Here is a 13,014-nt window from a genome sequence, read left to right on the forward strand (position 1 = left end):
TCATTTGTGGAGTTTTTATCACTGTATTACTGTATTCCCATACACCTATTGCGGCCTTCATCTGGGGGCCGTTCCCCCCTCCCTCTCTTTCCCCTCTGCTTTGTTTCATCGGCGGTTTATCCCCTGAATCGTTTCCTTTTTGGGGTGTGTTGCCTTGACCCCCCTCCTCTCCCTCTACCTTTATCGCCGCTCTGATCCCTTCCCGCTGGTCTCCGGCGGCATAGGTTCTCGGCGGCATATTTCTGTAGCTTCCCGCGGCTCCGAGATCTCGGCAGATCTCGGCGGCCATCTTGGGAGCTCCCGCCCGTCCTATCGTGGGATTTGGGAGCGCTCACCAGTGCCTTGCTACTCACATTCGGCTCCGGATCGGCTCCTGCTGCAGTGCGGCGCCCGGGGTGATTAACCCCTGTTTAGGTTAGTTTTCTGCCACAGTTTAGGCACCATTAGTCTAGGTACCCCCATCGGTTACCCTGCATTTAGATTTTAGCTCTAAAAATAAACGAAATCATGTCCTCAGACCGCTCTCCCTCTGGGCCTAATCCCCACCCACAGGGACCCCAGCTTGCCAGACATGAGTGCACAGGCCCTGGAGCTTCAACGCTCAGTGTCTAGTGCCATTATAGAGGCCATGGGCTCCATGTCCTCAATGATCTCTCAGACCATATCTCAGGCCTTGTCTGCCCATGCCCCTGACCCCTCTAATCTAATGCCTACACCCACTAAGCCGCAGCCTACCATTGAACCTCCTGCCCAGGAGACATTGACTGGTGTGATCCAAGCCACCCATGATAGCGCGCTTAGATCGCGCAAAAGAGCCTTACCGCGCCAGGCAGAAAGGGCGCGAACGTGGAAATGTGCTAGAGCACAAACTGATGACATAGATTCTGATAATGAATCTGATATGGAGGCTTATGCGGAGGAAAGTGACCACTCTGATGGGGAGTTGGAGATGGAACCTGAGTTTCCAGGTACCTCAGGCCCTAGGCCTTCCACATCTGGGTCCGTGGGCGCTTCCACCTCTGCCCCTAACACGGCTCCTAACCTGGTGGACCCTTCTGGAAACCCACTATTTGACCCTGATGCCCTCCACCACCCTAGGTCGGCGGAGTGGATGCCGGTAGCTCATGTGAGCGACTACCTGGAGCACTGGGTGCGTCGTCCTCTCAGCAAAGAGGCGCGCAGCAAGCTCCGTGCAGAATGCCCTAGACCATTGATCCCCAACAAGGTCTGTGAGACGCCATCTGTGGATCAAAAGATGACGCAGTTTTTGGCAAAAACCGGCTGGAATCCTCGTAAAGGGCTGGATTCCGCTATAAAGAGTTGTCAGGACAAGCTCCTCGACATTTTTGGCCCCCTCGCCAAAATCTTTGAAATGGCCGAATCGGCCAGAGTGGACGGCTCTCCGATTGATCCGGAGGAGCTTATTGGCTGGATACAAAGAGCCATTTGCATTGCGGGCAGCACCAACTCCTCCCTGGCCATTGAAAGGCGTAAAGCCATTCTTTTTAAGATTGACCCAAAATTGGCCAACCTGGCACTCACTGAGACAGGGAAGGATGCTCAGGGTCAACTGTTCGGGGATTCCTTCATTAAGGACCTCAGCAGGTACGTTGGAGTATTTACCGCATTGGACAAGGCCCAGTCCTCCATGAAAAGGGTATTTCAGGGACGGGTCTCCACTAGGGCCGGCAGTAGTAGGGGCCGTCTGTCCGGCCGCTCCAGCTATCAAGCCCGCAGCTCGGGCAAAGGCTCCTTCAACCAGAGACCTCCTTTCCAGGACCAAAGGAACCCTCCCTCGTTCTTCCCGGCCAGAGGCGGCCAATGGCGTTCCAGGTCCGTTAGAGGGAATCCGAACTACAGAAAATCTTTCGGTAAGTCTTTCCCCAGTGGGGACTTCTTTCACTCCTTGTGTAGGGGGCAGACTCCGTCTATGTTCCCACGTTTGGTCCATCATCACATCAGACCCATGGGTGCTGAACACTGTGCAGGGGTTCCACATAGAACTTACGGGTTCGCCAGATCTCGTCCTTTCTCCTCCTCCCCTGGCACTACCGGACAGGGAGCTAGTGGATGTAGAACTTTGTTCACTCTTGCACAAGGATGCGATAGAAAGAGCCCCTCCTACCCAAAGGGGCGTTCTCAGCCACATTTTTCTAGTTCAAAAGAAAGGGGGACAATTTCGCCCAGTCATAAATCTTCGGGCACTGAACGCTGTGGTGCGCTACCGCCACTTCAAGATGGAGGGGATTCACCTCCTTCGGGACTTGCTGATTCCTGGGGACTGGATGGTGAAGCTGGATCTCAAAGATGCTTATCTTACGGTCCCAATTGCCTCCTCGTCCAGGGATCTCCTGCGCTTCCTGTGGAAGGGCGAAGTGTGGCGCTTCACTTGCCTGCCGTTCGGTCTTTCCTCAGCTCCTTGGTGCTTCACCAAGTTACTGCGCCCAGTCATGGTCTGGCTGCGGAGTCGTGGGGTTCGTCTTGTCATATACCTGGACGACATCCTCATTATGCACCAATGTCAGTCGTCTCTGCTACAACACCTCCAGTGGACCTCGGATCTTCTGACGGGTCTGGGTTTTTTACTCAATCTCGAGAAATCCTGCCTCACACCGACTCGACGTATGGAGTTTCTGGGCTTCACGGTGGACTCTGTCGCAGAATTTCTCAGTCTCCCTGCAGAGAAATTGCGGACGATACGCAAGGAGTTGAGACATGCGCTCTCAACCCCCTCCCTATCCCTACGCCACCTGGCTCGCATCATTGGACTATTAGCCTCCTCTATCCAGGCAGTCTTCCCCGCTCCGCTCCATTATCGGGCGTTACAGCGCCTGAAGATCGCCCACCTCCGTGCCGGGGCCTCGTTCGCAGACGCGGTGATTCTGGATCAGGAAGCTCAGGAGGAACTTCGTTGGTGGTTGAGCAACTTGGAAGCCTGGAACGGCAGAGCAATCTTCGGATTCTAACCGGAATTCACGGTAGAGTCGGACGCGAGTCTCCAAGGCTGGGGTGCCCACTGCGAGGGTATCTCCACTGGGGGTCGATGGGCGGAGTCCGAGACCCATCTTCACATCAACGCGCTGGAACTTCTAGCGGGTTCGTTTGCCATCAGGAGTTTCACCAAGGGCATAGCTCATGCATGCATCCGTCTACGCATGGACAATGTGTCGGCGGTCCGATACGTCAATCACCTAGGCGGCACTCAATCGGCCACCTTAGCCCGCCTGGCGAAGGAGTTCTGGTCCTACTGTCTGTCCAGGGACATCATGATTCAAGCGGAGTACCTGCCGGGTCTTCACAATTACAGAGCGGATCGGAGTTCCCGATGCTTCACGGACGGCAGCGACTGGAGGCTGAATCCGGAAATATTCTCCACAATCTCGGACATCTGGGGTCCTTGCTCCATAGATCTGTTCGCCTCCCGACTCAATACTCACCTGCCCAGGTTCTTCAGCTGGCGGCCGGACCCGGAAGCAGAAGCGGTGGATGCGTTCCTACAGGACTGGTCTTCAGCCCTACATTACGCGTTTCCACCGTTTGCCATGATTCCGAGGTTGTTGCTACAGACTCGGCGTCAGGTGGCGGAACTGGTGGTGGTGATTCCCTTCTGGGGATCTCAAGCCTGGTACCCGATCCTCCTAGAACTCCTAGTCGATGTTCCTCTCCTACTCCCGATGCGGACGGATCTCCTCCAGGACCCTCTGGGTGCCCCACATCCCCTGCTGGTCGAGGGCTCCCTTCAACTTCTAGCGTGCCGAATCTCAGGACTCCAGGAGCGGTCGAGGGAATTTCGGAGGCAACTAGACGCCTCCTGGACAACGCTTGGGCTCCCGGCACCCGAAAATCTTACCCGGCAGCTTGGGGATCTTGGGTTAGCTGGTGCGTGGAACGGGACCTGGATCCCGTTTCGGCATCTGTAACCCATTTATTGCAATTCCTGACATCTCTTTTTGAGGCAGGGAAAGCTTATCGGACCATCAATTTGTTCCGTTCTGCTATTTCCTCGACTCATCAGGGATTTGATGGCGTTCCTGCTGGTCAACACCCTTTGGTGTCTCGACTTTTACGTGGCTCACGCTTGGCTCGGCCTCCTCGGCCACGTTTCACCACTACGTGGGATGTTTCCCTGGTGCTGTCTTTCCTCTCTTCCTGGCCCGACAACGCGGCTCTTTCCCTCCGTCAACTGTCGGCCAAGTTGCTGACTCTTTTTTGCCTGATTTCCTGTAAGAGGGTATCTGATGTCAGGGCTTTGGATCATGATGCCAGATCCTTTACTCCCGAGGGTGTTACTTTTAACATCACGCGGCGTACCAAGACCAATATTCGGTCTGTGTCCTATCCCAGTTTTCCGTCTTCTCCGGCGCTCTGTCCTGTAGCTTGCCTACGTGAATATGAGTTGCGCACTAGGTCTCACCGGTCTGCGGACGTTCCACAGCTTTTTCTCTCTATTCGTCATCCCTTTGGCCCGGTTACCAGTCCCCCTTTGGCGCGTTGGATGAAGTGGGTCATGTCCCTTTCTGGGATTGATACGACGATATTTACCGCTCACTCGGCCAGGGGCGCGGCTGCTACTGCCCTGGCAGTTTCGGGGGCTCGTTTGGAGGACATTCTGCGTCTGGCTGACTGGTCTAGGGCCACGACGTTCACAGAGTTTTATTTCCGTCCTCCCCCTCATATGTTTTCAGCTATTATTGAGCAGCTTTGAACTTGCAATACGAAGCCTCCGTGTCTTGATGTAAAACTTAATGATTTTCCTATTTCATGACGTAAAGTCATAGTTTTATTAAAGACACGGAGGCGAGTATTGCCCGCCCTAGGTTTCTCCTGCCCCCCCTATTATTATTACTGTTATGGTATTATTATTGATTATTATTCTGGCTTCTGTTGTTATTTATGTCGTTTTACCGCTAAGGTTTATTATGGTTCTGTTTCAGCGACCTTTTTTGATGTACGACCGTTGAGATTGTGCATTTGTACCCATGTGTTTACACTGGCTATATTATTTATTCTGTTTCAGGTTGAAAACTCCTCGGCATATGGAATTCCGTGTTGTTCCAGGTTTCCTGAGATGTTAGCCATGTTGGCTTGAGTTCTTCAGTTGGAGGGACAAGATTGGTCGGTGTCGGAACCAGTTCCAGTTCGGTTCGTTTTCGGTTATGGTTTGGCGGTTGGTGTCGTGGATTCAAAGAAAGAGGAAGATATGAAGAGGACACTGCTTATTATAGGATCTGTTAGGGGAGGGTCCTTTATTGTTTTGATTATGTTAATTTCTCCTTTGCTGCTATTGGTGGAAGTAAAGAAGGAGAAAGCAATACTCGCCTCCGTGTCTTTAATAAAACTATGACTTTACGTCATGAAATAGGAAAATCATTAAGTTACATCCTGTATTATACTCCAGAGCTGTACTCACTATTCTGCTGGTGCAGTCACTGTGTACATACATTACTTATCCTGTACTGATCCTGAGGTACATCCTGTATTATGCTCCAGAGCTGCACTCACTATTCTGCTGGTGCAGTCACTGTGTACATACATTACTTATCCTGTACTAATCCTGAGTTACATCCTGTATTATACTCCAGAGCTGCACTCACTATTCTGCTGGTGCAGTCACTGTGTACACACATTACTTATCCTGTACTAATCCTGAGCTACATCCTGTATTATACTCCAGAGCTGCACTCACTATTCTGCTGGTGGAGTCACTGTGTACATACATAACATTACTTATCCTGTACTAATCCTGAGTTACATTCTGTATTATACTCCAGAGCTGCACTCACTATTCTGCTGGTGCAGTCACTGTGTACATACATTACTTATCCTGTACTGATCCTGAGTTATATATCCTGTATAATACTCCAGAGCTGCACTCACTATTCTGCTGGTGCAGTCAATATGTACATACATTACTTATCCTGTACTGATCCTGAGGTACATCCTGTATTATGCTCCAGAGCTGCACTCACTATTCTGCTGGTGCAGTCACTGTGTACACACATTACTTATCCTGTACTGATCCTGAGTTACATCCTGTATTATACTCCAGAGCTGCACTCACTATTCTGCTGGTGGAGTCACTGTGTACATACATAACATTACTTATCCTGTACTAATCCTGAGTTACATTCTGTATTATACTCCAGAGCTGCACTCACTATTCTGCTGGTGCAGTCACTGTGTACATACATTACTGATCCTGAGTTACATCCTGTATTATACTCCAGAGCTGTACTCACTATTCTGCTGGTGGAGTCACTGTGTACATACATTACTTATCCTGTACTGATCCTGAGTTACATCCTGTATTATACTCCAGAGCTGCACTCACTATTCTGCTGGTGCAGTCACTGTGTACATACATTACTTATCCTGTACTGATCCTGAGTTATATATCCTGTATAATACTCCAGAGCTGCACTCACTATTCTGCTGGTGCAGTCAATATGTACATACATTACTTATCCTGTACTGATCCTGAGGTACATCCTGTATTATGCTCCAGAGCTGCACTCACTATTCTGCTGGTGCAGTCAATATGTACATACATTACTTATCCTGTACTGATCCTGAGTTACATCCTGTATTATACTCCAGAGCTGCACTCACTATTCTGCTGGTGCAGTCAATGTGTACATACATTACTTATCCTGTACTGATCCTGAGTTACATCCTGTATTATACTCCAGAGCTGCACTCACTATTCTGCTGGTGCAGTCACTGTGTACACACATTACTTATCCTGTACTAATCCTGAGTTACATCCTGTATTATACTCCAGAGCTGCACTCACTATTCTGCTGGTGCAGTCACTGTGTACATACATTACTTATCCTGTACTGATCCTGAGTTACATCCTGTATTATACTCCAGAGCTGCACTCACTATTCTGCTGGTGCAGTCACTGTGTACATACATTACTTATCCTGTACTGATCCTGAGTTACATCCTGTATTATACTCCAGAGCTGCACTCACTATTCTGCTGGTGTGCAGTCACTGTGTACATACATACATTACTTATCCTGTACTGATCCTGAGTTACATCCTGTATTATACTCCAGAGCTGCACTCACTATTCTGCTGGTGCAGTCACTGTGTACATACATAACACTACTTATCCTGTACTAATCCTGAGTTACATTCTGTATTATACTCCAGAGCTGCACTCACTATTCTGCTGGTGCAGTCACTGTGTACATACATTACTGATCCTGAGTTACATCCTGTATTCTACTCCAGAGCTGCACTCACTATTCTGCTGGTTTTTATTGCAGGCAGTCTACAAACTGATACCACCAAGTAGCATCTTTTCTGAGCTCCTATGTCATAGGATTATTTTTCAGAACTCAGCTCTGCTGTCAATAACGTTGTTTTACATTACACTATAATACTTTTCTCTGTCTTCTCTATGTTATATTGGTTTCCAGGATTTTTTCTGTTTTTTTAATATAAATGATTAATCTGACCAGTAATTATTACTTTTAGTGATTATTAGTAAATCTCTCTTCACATCCGGAGCTGAGAGCGTCCTGTTAATGGTGATTATAATGTGTCAGTGATGGGGGGAAGGGGGGGGGGGGGGGCGGTGCTAATGACCGTACATTTCTCTACATAAGAAGAAGACGCTTCACCTGATCCTCACAAGACGCTGAATTCTATCAAAGTGGAGACTCTGGAGGAATCAGAGGAAGGAAAGGAAACTTCTGGACCTCAGCCCCCGATCCCTCGTGTGAAAGGTGCGGATTTATGTATTACTGATTGTATCATCTCCTACATAACCTTTTATATTATTATTATTATTGTTACTTTGTTACAGTTTCTTTATTTAATAATTAATTACTTTTATGTTTTCTTTGACTTGTGACAAATGTAAGTTTCTCGATGTGACATCATAGACAGGGCTGGAGAAGATATAGTGCAGGGATCAGCAACCTTCAGCTGCTGTGAAACTACAACTCCCAGCATGTGAATTTACTCGGCTGTTCATGTAACTCCCACAGAAGTGAAAGGAGGATTCTGGGAGTTGTAGTTTCTGAACAGCTGGAGTGCGGGAGGTTGCTGATCCCTGATCTAGAGAATAGTATAATAATCATCATCAGTAATACAGCACCGGTCATTATAATGCACCTCACAGCAGGGAGAGCCTTCATTCCGTGACTGTAGAACGCTCCAGAATACAACGCGACGCGCAGCTTTTCATCATTCTTATGCAATTAACTACAATAAAGCTTTCAAATTGACTTATGACACAGCAGCCTAAGTGTAAGTTCATCCCGCATGTAACGACCCCCCTGTTATACCCCAACATCACAAGCAATAGCGGCATCCTGCAAGAATAATATTTTCGCCAAAATGCGCAAGTTCCCAAAACCGTGTGAAGGATTCTCATTGTCTTATGATTCCCCACAGTAAAATCAAAAGCTATTCACTGGAAATGACATAAAAATTGCAAATAGATGAGGTAAAAAGACAGAGCACAGCCCCGAGGGTATATGACGGAGGCTGGCGAACATCCGATTCTGCACCTCTCATCATGAAGGGGCAGATTATTCCAAATGCACAAGGATAAGACTTCTATAAGGTTCCAGCCACAGTTACGTGTAGTGCACCACAACACGAGACTGAGCGCCAGGGGTGGATTGGCCAAAGACCCCACAGGAAAACTTCCGCCTGAGCCATCCTCACGACCGCGAGCCAGGGCAAGTAATTGTAACGGGGCCCTTATAACCCAAATGAGCAGCTCCGTACTGTCGGACACCCAGAACCTGCGACCCTAATGTCCGCTTTTCCTCCACACACCTCTGCTTCATGTGAACCCAGAACATAAACTGATTTATTGAGGTAAAACAACAGTTTTCATATCCCCCTCCCAAGATGTGAGGGATAACAACAGTTTCGAGTCCCCCCTCGCTCATGGCAGGTCACATGACATTATCACATTCCATTGCCTTTATAAGGCTTTACAGGTAAACAACCTTAAAGGGAACCTGTCATGTGGATATTTGATTATAATCTAACTAATTATATACAATCAGTAACTACTAAAAAGTACCTTAGATGTAACCACTTACTGGTGTGACAGACGGTTACCTCATAATATACACACAGAGATGCCGCATTCTAATGAGCTGATTTGATTCCAGCGTGATGTCAGTGAGTCCAGCGTATATTTAATTCAGAGCTATAGCCACTCCCCTGCCCACCTGCTGCTGATTCATATGGAAAATAACTGTCACTCAGCAGCAGGTGGGCGGGGAGAGTCAGGAGCTCATGAATATTCATGACTCATCATTATCAGCTGGAGCTTTTCAATACAAGATGTTGGTAGATTGACCGGGTCAAATAAAGAAAGTGACCCAGCATTGTGCTAAGAGAATCAGTCACTTATTTAGTTAGGACACCATAAAACTGGTGACAGGTTCCCGTGCGCAACGTATAAATTTAGCGAATTTCGTGCTGGAGTAGGGCACGGTCCCAATCCCCACCACGAACTGAGCGTTCAACTTTCTCTATTCCCATTGCCCTAAGACACCCAGGATTTCCCTGGTGACAGTCGTGAACATGTCTGGACACAACCGCGTCCCTTCTGTTGGCGATGTCACCAAGGTGCTCGCCCAGTCGCCTACGCAGTTCGCGTCTGCTCTTACCCACATACTCCATACTGCACTCACAGGTGATTGAACGCTCAGTTTGTGGTGGGGATTGGGACCGTGCCCTACTCCAGCGCCAAATTCGCTGGATTTATACGTTGCGCACGGTCTCACCCACGGGCCTAAATGAGCAGTTTAACTTCAGCAGTTTCATCTAGTATGTTGTTGTTTTCTGCTGGTTTGTCCTAATCCCTTTGCCAGTATGTTAATGTGTTGGTGTGGCGCTATCAATACACACCACCCAATATAACCATTCCTCCGCCCCCCCTCCCCCTCCCCTCGGTATATTAATTATTGTTCTTGAGTCTGTATTCTCTTTACACTTCGTCCCAGTCAGGTGTCTCTGTGGGACCAACACATTCAATTTACCCTTATGTATTCTGTATGCCATTAATGCCTATTGATTTAAATAGCGTAGCTGCACATCAGTGGCTGCACGTCGGTGGCTGCGCGTCGGTGGCTGCGCGTCGGTGGCTGCGCGTCAGTGGCTGCGCTTCCTGATAGGACCCGGGGTTGGCGTCCCGATCGCCCGGCAACTGTCAGTATATCTCGTGAGAATGGACGAGATTGGACGTGGTGACGTAACCACATTCACTAGCGTCCGCCTGGCTATTCCTACCAGCATTGTGGTGTATCTCCCCCGCACCGCTATCAGCAGTAGGAGTGTCTTTAGCCAAGCCTCATTTTGAGCCTGGCGTTTCAAAAAGGTGGCGGTTTCCAGCTCCGCCGCAGGCAAGATGCGCTAGTTCTTTGGCAGGGGGGGTGGTCAAGTATCAGTGGTCCTCTCCCATTTGTACTGCCAGCTAGTCCATTTGGAGCCATATCTGGTCCGTGGATATCTCATTTTGCTGTTTAGGGGTCTCGGCTAGCATCACTGCCTGTACCCCGTTCAGTTCGTTAGCCCAAGCTCCCTTTTTGTTTCCCCTGATGAGCTTTATACTCATATTTCAGCGAAACATGCGTGTGGGGACTAGGTAGGAGAGGGCTTTCTAGGGCGCACTAATTCCAGGGCTAGGTTCCTGCTTGTAATCACAGGGAACGACCTGTTTAAAACGTAGCCTTTAATCTAATTTAGATATAAAATAACAAAAAACTCCCACAAAACATACATAGAAAAGAACAAAAAAAAGGGATATATCCTTGATGACATGGAAGATGATACTTGCGATCGTCCAGAATAATACGGGTCAAAGATGGACGGTATGGACAGAGGTGGAATCTAGTCTGACCCTATTCCTGGCCCTGGGCTGGATAGCCCTGCCTACAAACGGAATAGCCGCCCTGATAAGAGCGATCCCGTATTCTGGAACCTCCTTGTAACACCTGAGTAGACCCTGTGATCCTGAGGGTTCCCTACTGTGGGGTCTGCTCTAGGTCACGGGGGTCCATGATCAGGTCACTTAGGCCAGTGTAGGTCCCCTAGGGCATCTTTAGGGCCAGCTAGCCCAGCTTCCCTAACCCTGTGACCAGCAACTGTTTCCAGCCTCGTTGTATGGACACCACCCAATATCGGTGAGGCAACTGTTGCACCAAGAAGCGGGACCCAGCAGCCAAACAGCACCACTGCTGCCTGACTATGCCATACCCAGCACTGGGCCCCACCAACCCGCCAGAAAAACAGCACAGTGGCCCTCATGCAGCACTGCACCAGTTGTCAAAGCTCACCTTACCTGAAGCTCTCAGGAACTCCACCTGAGAGCATGGTAGGTTAATTTAACCCCTCCTGCAAAATACCTTGCTAATTTAAATCACCTGGCCTGTTCACATGGTGCGGTGCTGCACGGGGGCCACTGTGCTGTTTTTCTGGCGGGTTGGTGGGGCCCAGTGCTGGGTATGGCATAGTCAGGCAGCAGTGGTGCTGTTTGGCTGCTGGGTCCTGCCACCTGTCGGATTGGCGCCACAGTGTCGGTGGTCGCCGTGCAGCACCGCGCAAATTTTAGAGTAGGACCCGCTCATAGAGGCAACCTTGGCGTGGTGAGCGGGCTTATGCCTTTTGATCAAATTGTACACTAATGCCTCATTTAGCATGTAGCACAGGAGGTGGTACACAAGCGCTATTTAGCGCTGTTTTCTGCAAAAGTAGCAGAGATGAGATCAAAGCATAGGAGCTGGATGTGCAATTAATTTCTTTTCTTTTTTACATATACGCATTATTTTGTGCTGCACTGTGGTATCTGGTTCTGCTGGGGCGGTATATTGTGCTGCACTGTGGTATCTGGTTCTGCTGGGGCAGTATATTGTGCTGCACTGTGGTATCTGGCTCTGCTGTGGCAGTATATTGTGCTGCACTGTGGTATCTGGTTCTGCTGGGGCAGTATATTGTGCTGCACTGTGGTATCTGGTTCTGCTGGGGCAGTATATTGTGCTGCACTGTGGTATCTGGTTCTGCTGGGACGGTATATTGTGCTGCACTGTGGTATCTGGTTCTGCTGGGGCGGTATATTGTGCTGCACTGTGGTATCTGGTTCTGCTGGGGCGGTATATTGTGCTGCACTGTGGTAACTGGTTCTGCTGGGGTAGTATATTGTGCTGCACTGTGGTATCTGGCTCTGCTGGAGCGATATATTGTGCTGCACTGTGGTATCTGGTTCGGCTGGGGCAGTATATTGTGCTGCACTGTGGTATCTGGTTCTGCTGGGGCAGTATATTGTGCTGCACTGTGGTATCTGGCTCTGCTGTGGCAGTATATTGTGCTGCACTGTGGTATCTGGTTCTGCTGGGGCAGTATATTGTGCTGCACTGTGGTATCTGGTTCTGCTGGGGCAGTATATTGTGCTGCACTGTGGTATCTGGTTCTGCTGGGACGGTATATTGTGCTGCACTGTGGTATCTGGTTCTGCTGGGGCGGTATATTGTGCTGCACTGTGGTATCTGGTTCTGCTGGGGCGGTATATTGTGCTGCACTGTGGTAACTGGTTCTGCTGGGACGGTATATTGTGCTGCACTGTGGTATCTGGTTCTGCTGGGGCGGTATATTGTGCTGCACTGTGGTATCTGGTTCTGCTGGGGCGGTATATTGTGCTGCACTGTGGTATTTGGTTATGCTGGGGTAGTATATTGTGCTGCACTGTGGTATCTGGCTCTGCTGGAGCGATATATTGTGCTGCACTGTGGTATCTGGTTCGGCTGGGGCAGTATATTGTGCTGCACTGTGGTATCTGGTTCTGCTGGGGCAGTATATTGTGCTGCACTGTGGTATCTGGTTCTGCTGGGGCAGTATATTGTGCTGCACTGTGGTATCTGGTTCGGCTGGGGCAGTATATTGTGCTGCACTGTGGTATCTGGTTCTGCTGGGGCAGTATATTGTGCTGCACTGTGGTATCTGGCTCTGCTGTGGCAGTATATTGTGCTGCACTGTGGTA

This window comes from Bufo bufo, chromosome 9 (assembly GCF_905171765.1).
Source record: "Bufo bufo chromosome 9, aBufBuf1.1, whole genome shotgun sequence".
Taxonomy (NCBI): Eukaryota; Metazoa; Chordata; class Amphibia; order Anura; family Bufonidae; genus Bufo; species Bufo bufo.